Raw genomic sequence first — 10,159 nt, forward strand, 5'->3', positions numbered from 1 at the left:
CTGGTACCTCCGGGCTTGTGCCTCCGTTCGGAACGTAAAAAAATGCCTTGAGCTCTGGCACCCCGTTCCTTACAAATTAAGCATTGGGTGGGGCGCTGTGGTGGGTTGAGGGGGGGCTGTGGTGGGGGAGGGATCAAGTGGGGGGGCTGTGTCAGGGAGGGGGATTGTGGTGTAGAAGGGGTGGTTTGTGGGGATCTGCGGAGGTGTGGCACTGGGTCAGGGCAGGGGGGCTGTTGGCGGTGGGATGGTTGGGGGGGGACACAAAGCTGTTCAGGGAGTTATCTTGAAAAGTGTGTTTTGTGGGGGCCAAAAGAAGAGGTTTGGGGGGCATGCAGTGGCATTGCTCGGCAGGGAGCCCTATGGAAGGGTTTAATTGAAGGGTGTGTGGGGAGAATTATTTCATTTTGATTTATGTTGGGATTTGTGCACAAAACGCATCTTTTAGGCTTTATGTGTCTGAATAAATCTCTTTAAGATGACTTAAGTAATACATTGTTTAAACGCAATTAAAATGGCACACCAAACACATGTACCATTTTGAGGGGGCCTTGTTTGTAGTGAAGCTGTTTTGTGCTTGTGAATGCCTTGAGGGAGGTTTCAGTTGGGTTTTGTTGTTTTTTCGCTGTTTTCATTCTGCCACATATACGTATTATGGTTTCATCTTAGGTCTTGATGAGTACAGGTCTCCCCAAGTAGCTCCAATTGGGTATAAAACCCCACTCCTGTAAACATACACAAGACTAATCCAATTTAAGTCAGTGAAACCACTCACTTGATTTTAGTTTTGTACATGTGTAATCATTTGTAAGAATCCACATATTGTATTTGAGGATTTTTGAGCAGTGGGAGGAATTAGTTTAAAGGTTGAAAAGTTATTTACATGCCTACTTTATGTTTTGAGTATTGTTGTGGGGGCTTGATGAGAATCTTTCATAGGTAGGTGAATCCTGTCTCACCATCCTTAAGAAATGTTGCAAAACCTTCTTTGATGAAGCCTTTCTATCAAAAGTGACATTCATAATACTAATTACTTCTTCTATTCCCAATTCCCTAGCAACCCATTCTCCCCCTGAAACAACAAACAAATAATACATTTTTTTTAAAAAAACCTCGCAGAGCAGAATTTTGACGGCAGAAAGGAAGAAATGCCAGAGACTCCAGCTTCCAGGAAGTCCAGTAAGGTCTTCACTACTGTGACTGATTTTATTGACAGGTACTCATACTATGGTGATGGGCAGAAGAATGAAACCTTAAGGCTTGGTCTGCGCTACAGACTTACGTTGGTATAACTACATCGCTCAGGTTTATGGATAATCCACCCCCCTGAGAGGTTGGTATAACTGCATCAAACCCCCAGTGTAGACAGTGCTATGTCAACAGGAGGTTTTCTCCCATCAACATAGCTACCGCCTCTTGGGGAGGTGGAGTACTTTCACTGATGTGAGAGGCTATCCCGTCTGCAAAGGTAGCGTCTTCACTAAGCGCTTCAGCACTATATGTGTAGACAAGCCCGAGAGATAGATAAAAGGTCTGAGAGAGAAATTGTAGAGTCTCTTGGTTGGGTGGATGATAGGTGGGGTTTTGTTTTTTGTTTGCTTTATTGAGCAATATCTTGATAAGTATCAATAATGGGGGGAAATATTTTTTCTGTGTCATTTTGAAATTGAAGGTCAACGAAAAATAGATCTGGCTTTCGGCAATAACAAACAATATTTCTGGCAATTCTCCATTAAATGTCAACATTGCTGAACATTGTTTAATTGCAAGTAGTGACTAGAACAAACAAGCTTCTTATATGCTGTTGAATACTGTTGGTTTTGGTCAACACTTCCAGTTAAATTGCATTCATATATTTGAGTTAGCTGTAGAATTCCCTTTCTGAAGACTTTAGGTCCCCGAATAGGCAGTGTTTGTGTTCTCCAATGGGTAGTCTCTAAGGCTACACCTCCAGTTTGGTGAACTGGTATCACCAAAAGTAGTAAGTGGTGTATGGAACTACTGTAATTGGAAAAAAAAGTTTGAAAGTGTATAAAATCAAAATTTCTTTTTATTTCTGTAGGCATTTTAATGTACTACCTTTTTCAGAACATGTTGCAAGGGAAATATCAATTTAGGCACAAGCAAAACAGGATCTTACCTATAGCAAAAATTAATACTCGGAAGTAGTGTATTCAGCTCCCCTTTTTAGTTAACTTAAATGGTAATCTGTCTCTGTATTACTTGGGATCCTAAATGTGAAAAAGAGCATAAATTGGCAAATCTTATTATTTTATTTCTATTTTTCTTCCTAAAATTCCCCCCCTCTGACCTTGCCGTACACAAAGCAGCTAAAATATTTTCTGTCTAGAGTGAGTAAACACTTTCAGATCATGACTAATCCTGATCCATATGCACCAATATAGCAAAGAAGAATTTCTTAAAATACTGTAGCAAATTTTTTCTCTTTGATTTCTCAGTTAATCTTCAGAGGAAATAATTCTGGATTAAGGTTCATTCAAAGATAGCTATGGCAACTACACTAGTTACCTTGATAGATTGACTGTAACTCCTTAGAAAATTGCATTCACATATTTGCATAGTGGCAGTGCAAAAAACACTGATGGAGTCCATCTACCCAGGCTTCATCTCTTGGTGCAATCTCATGAGCAGACTACAAAAGACTTATACTCTTTAATAAAATGATTTTTTTAATTCTGACTTTAAAATAATTATAATGACAATTATTAATCTTTTTATATTTTAAAATAATGGACTTGTACTCTACAGAAATAGTGTTGGTGAACTGGTTGGCCAAAGTGATCAAATCAAATGTAGAGACTTTCATCTCTGAATCACCTGTTGAAAGCCCAGATTTGTAATGGCAATATATGAAATTGGTTGGTCCAAGTCAGTTCAATTCTTAGGTGACAAATAGCAATAAGAATCCTTGTTGGCAGTCTAAGGAGAAAAGCCAAAGGCTCAGTCGACCAAATGATGACAAACCTGTAATCCGAGAGCTGGTTCTTCCAGGACAGGTTTGAAGCACGCTGACATGGGAGCATGGGGAAGCTTGCACTGCCATTGATAATACTGTACCAGTTTTGTTGACAAATTGAGAACTTCAAGCTCCAGATCTGTCAAGCAAGCTAATCTGTTTTGCGAACAAGCTACCTGCATTTGGCTTTTACATATGGGCCACATTCTACTTGTATTTTGCCCACTACTGAGCTTCTTGAAATACAGAATGTGCTAGTAGTCTGAGGGGCAAATGTAAACATGTGGATGTGTATCTTTTAGAGGGTCACTTAAAAGATTCATGGAGGGAGCAGGACCAGTAATGAATCTACCAGTCCTGCCCAGGAGTAATGTCCTGAGAGAACAGATCCACTTTGTTAGTCTGTTCAGCGTTTGTTTAACAAGGTTGAGTGATGGAGGGCACCAAAAAGGGAAAGAGTCTTCTCTAGTGGAGAGTGTATGCAGTGATTTCACAATTACATAACTTCTATCCAAGAGAGAAAAATGTTCATACAGCTACCACAGCTGTCTCCTGCAGAAGTTACTGCTCTGAACAAGTTAGTTGATACGTGTTGATGTTTGCTGGCCCTCCAGAGGAAATAATTCTAGAAGTACAGTTGTAGAATACATAAAAATCCCCAGAGTGAAAACAGAACAAAATCACAATTTGAATTGTAAAATGCATTCATTTACATAAAATGCAATTCAGTGTATTTTCATCTAATTTTACCATGCTGTCTTATCTTTGTAACAGTGTCAGCAGGTTGCCGCAAATAACATAAGCACAGCTTAAGGCGTTCTTTCAGTTATCTAAAGAAAATGGCAGGCTTCACTCACTCATTCCAGGCTTCTTGGAAACATCTTCTAGTTGCACTCCATTTTTTTTAAAGTCTTCTGTGCAAACCTTTCATGTCTGAAATGTTGTGACTCACAAAACATTTCACCACTTCAAAGACTTATCAGGTCACATTATTTTTTTGTACTTATTAACCACATTATTTGAGGAGAATGGTTAATAAGTACAAAAACATGAATATAACTCTTGAGGACAATGCTTATGCATACTCTGCTACAGTGGTTTTCAACCTGTGGTCCATGGACCCCTGGGTGTTTGCAGACTATGTGTCTGCACATCCATTCAAAATTTTTAGGGCCTGCAAATGAAAAAAGGTTTAAAACCATTGCTCTAATATATCCATCTTGAGAGCAGGGAGGGAGGCAGGTGATGTGATCAGGATTCCCACACTGAAGGGGTAAGTAGAATTCAGGAAACTGAAACATTTATTAACAGTGCTTAGAAAAAACATTATGACCCAGGAGGCAAAGAAGTGCTGCTGATGTGTAAAGTACAAAGAAACTGGGAGGAAACAAAGTAGTGTTTCATGGCAGCCCAGCAAACTAGTCTCTAACCATATTCCAACTTCGCAACCTTTTAGCTGCTGAAAAGTTTATATTAAACTGTCAGCATCTGTGCTAAAGCTCTTTCCCAAGTTTTGTCTACAAAACATCCAGACCAGATTTTCAAATAAGGTGGGTGTTTGCCAAATAACATAGATGCCAAATTAAAATGATTTTGAATATTTTGTCCTGTGACTCTAGAAGCAGTATAAGATGGTATAACATTACATACACACACATACATGCAAACTCTGTTATATTTATGGAAGGTTGAATAATATTATTTCATGACAACTGCCCCATTACGTATAAAGGAAGACAGGAACTGTGTAATCACAGATCACAATAAGAAATGTATCTGATGTATAATATTGAATGGTAAAAGCTTATAAAAAGAATTCATGTCCTTCTGATGCATAAAGGTTTTTTTTAAAACTAGAGTTCTGTAGGTTGGCTGTAATGTGTCTTTTAATATTAAAATGAATCTAGTATGATGTTAGTTGGGTTTATAAGACTTTACTGGTCTATAAAGTTCTAGAGTAATTTAATTGCTGAGTGTTTCTTTTTCACAGACACAGACAAGACATTTCTTGTTACTCTTCAAAGGAAATCACATATGCTTCAGCACAGTTAACTGCACATATACCACCAATATTATCCATCATATTTAATATGCTGAAATTCTAATTATTTTCTCTGGATGGGGACATAGGAATCATTGTATTGGATCAAACCCATGATCCACATAGCCCAGTGTCTTCTCTCCAAGAAATCCTACAGTAGGTAAATGTGGGGTGATCTGCCCCTTCCCCATGAAAGTCTTATTCTACTCCCTAATTGTTAGTGTCTTAAATATCTTCCTAATTTTTTTGTTAACAATAAGTATTATAACTGGATATTCCTGTTACATGTTCTGGGTGCATATAGATGCATCTGTAGTTGTGGATTTGGCAAATTCTAAATTTGCCACAAAAACAGAACACAAAACAACCCTTGAATATATTCTGTAGGTAAATTTGTAGTAGAACAATTATCATGGTCTTCAGAAGAGCTGTGTTTTCTCCTGTTTGGATATTTTTTTGCCATATTAAGTCAATGCCTAATTTAGTATAGATCAGATAAATTTCTAAACATGCCAATGTAAGCTGATGGAAGGAAAAATAAAAGTCCCAAGTATAGGTCACTTCACATTCCTTTCTTCAGGGATTGCTTTATTTTCAAAAACAAAATTCAAACCAAAACAAATGTTTCAAACTACCAGATTAATAACCCCTTGAGGATTTTCCAGCTTCAGCCAAGTGGGAGAAGCTAAGACATGCCCTTTCCCTGTGATAGCCTTCTTTGGAACAGCTTCTTTTCATTTATACCCCAGCAAGATGTGATAGGCAGGAAACCGGTAACCCCTGATATGCGAGAGCGCCTTTACACTTGTCACAGCCTATCTTTCCATAACTCATATGAAGTACAAAGAAAATTGAATGTACCATTTTCACAGAGTATAGTGTGTTCAGAGTACAGTTTCTTTATTTTCTAACAAGACTCTCTCATAATATCCACTGGTTTATAATACATCTGCATATTGTAATTATGATGTTTCTTTACAAATAAGAGCCTTGTCAATTTCTGTTGTTTGTAGTTTGTGCATTAGAACTTATCATCTTCACTGTGCTTCTTATCCTCTGAGAGTTAATTATATAGTTTCTGGAAAAAAATTATACAAAACTATCTTATTTTAAAAGTTTCCATTTACCTGTAGCTGAAACATTATTCACAGGTTCAGTATTTCTATGAAATATGTCCATCTTTCTCCTTTTCTCAGAAACAATTGAAATGCATAGGGGTTTTTTCCTCTCAAAAAATATCATGAGTTGTTTGTAAATTTGGGATTGGGATGTGGTATAAATAACTTTATCAAACAACTAAACTGTAGTAAGATTTATAGAGAGATTTTTCACATAGGAGTTTAGTTACCTAAATATTCTGTGGATAAGGTGAAATAAACTATGTCCAGTAGTTAAGTTCACACACACAAGGACATCTTATTTGGGTAATTTAGACATAATTATTCTTAGTTTAAAATTGTCAAGTAGTTTGGGACATTCTCACATCTAACTATATATACACTCTTCTGAAAGGTTGAGAAATGAATGGATCAAAGTGACAATGTGTGAAAGCTAACGTTCAAATAATGTGATAGTAGTGATATAATCAGCACTGTTGCTAATGTATTGGACTATCAGAGCATATTCTGTTGTGGTGTATGAAAGTGCAGTTCCTTTGATTTCAGTGGAGTTCTGTCCTATTACAACAAGGCAGAATTTGCTCATAGGTGCATGTAACAGGAGATAGGATATGTTGTAATAATTGGGGCCTGACAGGCCTGCTGCAATTGAGTTCAGCTGTGGGGAAGTATATAAAAGTGTATAAAATGTTCCAGTCACTGGTAACAAATGTGAATGGGGAAAGGTGCAGAAGAGACAGAGAAAGACTGGGTTCGTCTAAACAAAAAGGCCTACCAGGACTGTGTTGAGATCATGTCAGTAAACAGAAAGAGTGTGGGATGGGAAATCAATGGATCAAAATTGGTGTATTGGAAATTAGGCCTAATTAGTAGGCCAGATAATGACAGGATGACCTATTGTGCCTATCACTCTCTTTGTGTCAGAAACAAACAAACTCTTTGGAGGAGAATCAAGCTGGCAGGCTGTGAGACAGGTGGACCAGAAGGAGAGAGCTTTACTACCATGGCTGACACGCTCACTGTCCCCTGGCATCCCTGGATTCACCATGACACCACTGGTCCTTCATTGTCCTGATCTTGAGTGATAACCTATGTGGAATGGGCCAGACAGAAGAACCCAGATGACATCACCAACTCCAGTTAATTCCCAAAGACCAGCTGGGATGAGAGACTTGTTTCTCCACCACCCAACTTTTCTTCTCTTCCTTCTCTCTCTCCTCTTGCCCTCTGTTTTGTAAGAGTCTGGCTTAGCCAGTCAAGACTGCATCTTTTGCAACATGGCTGTGAGCCTTAGACAGCTTGATGCTGCCAGGAGTTGGAGAAACTGTCCCTATGTTTCTCTAGCAGCAAGGTTGCAAGTAAGAATCGGCACAAGAGACAGAAGCTGGGTTTTCTATCTTTGCTGGCCTTTTTTTCTCCCCTTTTTTGTGTGTTTTTCTCATCTTCTAGGAAATGGATTTGGACTTGAACAACAGCAGCAGCACCTCAACTAACCTTTTCTCTTTTCCCCCAAAAGGGCTGTTACAACCCTCTTTAATAACATCTAAAAGACAGTAAAGCGGGCTTTTCCTTTATAAAAAAAAAAAAATCCTACAACTAAAGGAGAAGGGAATGAAGAGAATATTTAAAATAAGTCTTACTTCATGCTTTATATTTCAAATGCTTTCACTGTTTTTCCTTTTTTCTGTATCTTTAATAAAAGCTGAAAAAGGTTTTTAGTGGTGCATTTGCCATGAAACTAATTAACCCAGGTCTCTGTGCTCACAATCCTGACCCATGTTTAACTGTTTAGTGTTGTACAGTAACAGGGTTGTGTTAACACCCTGGGTTCTCTGGACCTATTTATTCCATGAAAATTAACACAACAGACACATGACCTCACCTAGTGCTGCATATCTCTTCTGTCAGTCCACCTGTTGGCAAGAGGTGTTGCATAAAACAACGAAGTAAAGCTGCTGACATTGCAGGGAAGGCACAGCTTGTTACTTCCACCAAGATACGAGAGAGAGGCATTTGCTTTTGGTCAGAGGAAAATGGAGAAAGACCGTGTTCTCAGGAAAGCCTAGGAACAGCGAGGGCAAAAGAGAAAGCTTAGGCTGGGTTTTATGTTCTGGTGATTTTGTTTGAGCTGCTAGTACGGTCAATCCCAAGAAGAGATTCATTGTCACCTTATGTAGTATGCATAACCTTTATTTGGAGGAGAATGGGAACACCCAGCTCTTACCTGCAGTGCCATAGTCTGTACCATGTTATACAAAAGGGTTTTGAGTTGCATGCTACCATTAATAAATCTCTTCTGACAGCTCAGTAAGACTTTAATTCTCATGTCTACCACTTGAAATAGGGATAGAAAACAATAGTCTTTACTTGGATTGGTCTGTCCATCTAGTCAGTTACAGATACATCTGTTCCCTGCTAAAAGTGGTCAGAACTGCTCTGGTATGTTGCTGTTGTCCTAATAATACTCTGTATTTCTTTCATAGACTGAGACTTATTGTAGGTAATTAACAGTGGTGCACACAGAGATGTTTCCCAGTTGCTTAAAATACTTTGCTGCCACTTGCATCTGTATAGTGTTGAAAATGTTTGTATTAAAAATTAATAGGACTATACAAGGAAGATATAGTTATAAGAACAGTCTTCCCACTCCCTGCATATCATAGTCAAATTTGCCTAGGCCCACTTGATACTACACCCACAGGGTTTTCCCATTGTATCTTAATAGAAGTTGGCACAGACCTCAGATGAGCTCAAAATACTTTATTTAAAAAATTATTGCACATCATAAATTACATAAGGCAATCCCATTTGTAATTAAAAATACCATCCTTTCTTCTTCAAGTCGTACAAGTTTAACAATACAAGAAGAATGACATTTCCACTGCACAGAGCAGGTGTTATATGATAATTTGATGCCCAGGCATACGTAGGCATGTGCGTGCGCGCACACACATTTTGTAAGTATGTTTGAATATTTTCCTTGTTTGCTGGTACATATCTAAGAGTTAAATGAATACTGGTTGGTATCCTATGTAATCAAGAGTTTCATCAACTTAGCTACATGAAATGTTCAATGGATTTTACCATAACTGCTAGTGATCTTGTTACTGCCCTGCACTGTATCGTAAGCTGGATGGAGTATATAGTCCACTAAAAAACCAGGCTAGAGACCAGAAATCATAATCTTTACTTAACTTGTTTATGTAAGAATTTTTCTAAGGCAGGCATTGTGTAATTAGTTGCAGTGTTAAAAATTAACTATTGCATAAAACAGAATCAATAAGATAAATCAATGTAGAATATTTGTTTCAGTTATATTTGGAATCACAGGTAAAAGCTAAATGGTTTTCTGATTTTTAATGTTGGGGTTTTCAGAAGCGTCTAAGAAAGCAATACACCCAAATCCTGTAGACATTTAGGAACTCCTTTTAGGTTCTTTTGAAAATTGTAGCCTACGTGTGTGTACTGTACAGCCCTGGGAAATGAACACTTCCAATCATCATGCAGACTGCTTGCTACTGAATAGCACTGAGTTCCTGAAATATACTCTCTCTTACAGGGCAGGTGGAGTTTTAAGACTCCAGAACTATGTGCAACAGAGTAAGAAGAGCATTACATGTTCTCACCGTGAAAATAAGAAAAGAATAAGAAGTTGTGAGATAGTTACTAGCCTTTGGAAACCAAAATAAACTCCTTATGTAACAGAAAATGTATTTTTATAGGAAGTCTCTTCAAAACAATTTGCATTAGATTCTTCTAGGACAAATACTAGAGTGACATGTTTACACATGACCATTTCCTTTCCTATAGATTCACTTGCTACAGCAACTGAGGCTAGAAAGTTTAAGTATCTCATTCTGCCACCATTGTAAAAGAGCTCCAAGTAAGCTCGAAAGCCTGTGTCTCTTGCCAACTGAAGTTGGTCTAATAAAATATTAACTCACCCACCTTGTCTCTCCAATATTGTGGGACCGACACAGCTCCAACAACACTACATACCATTATGAGAAGTACCACAGCATGCTA

This window comes from Natator depressus, chromosome 14 (assembly GCF_965152275.1).
Source record: "Natator depressus isolate rNatDep1 chromosome 14, rNatDep2.hap1, whole genome shotgun sequence".
In the NCBI taxonomy this organism is placed as follows: Eukaryota; Metazoa; Chordata; order Testudines; family Cheloniidae; genus Natator; species Natator depressus.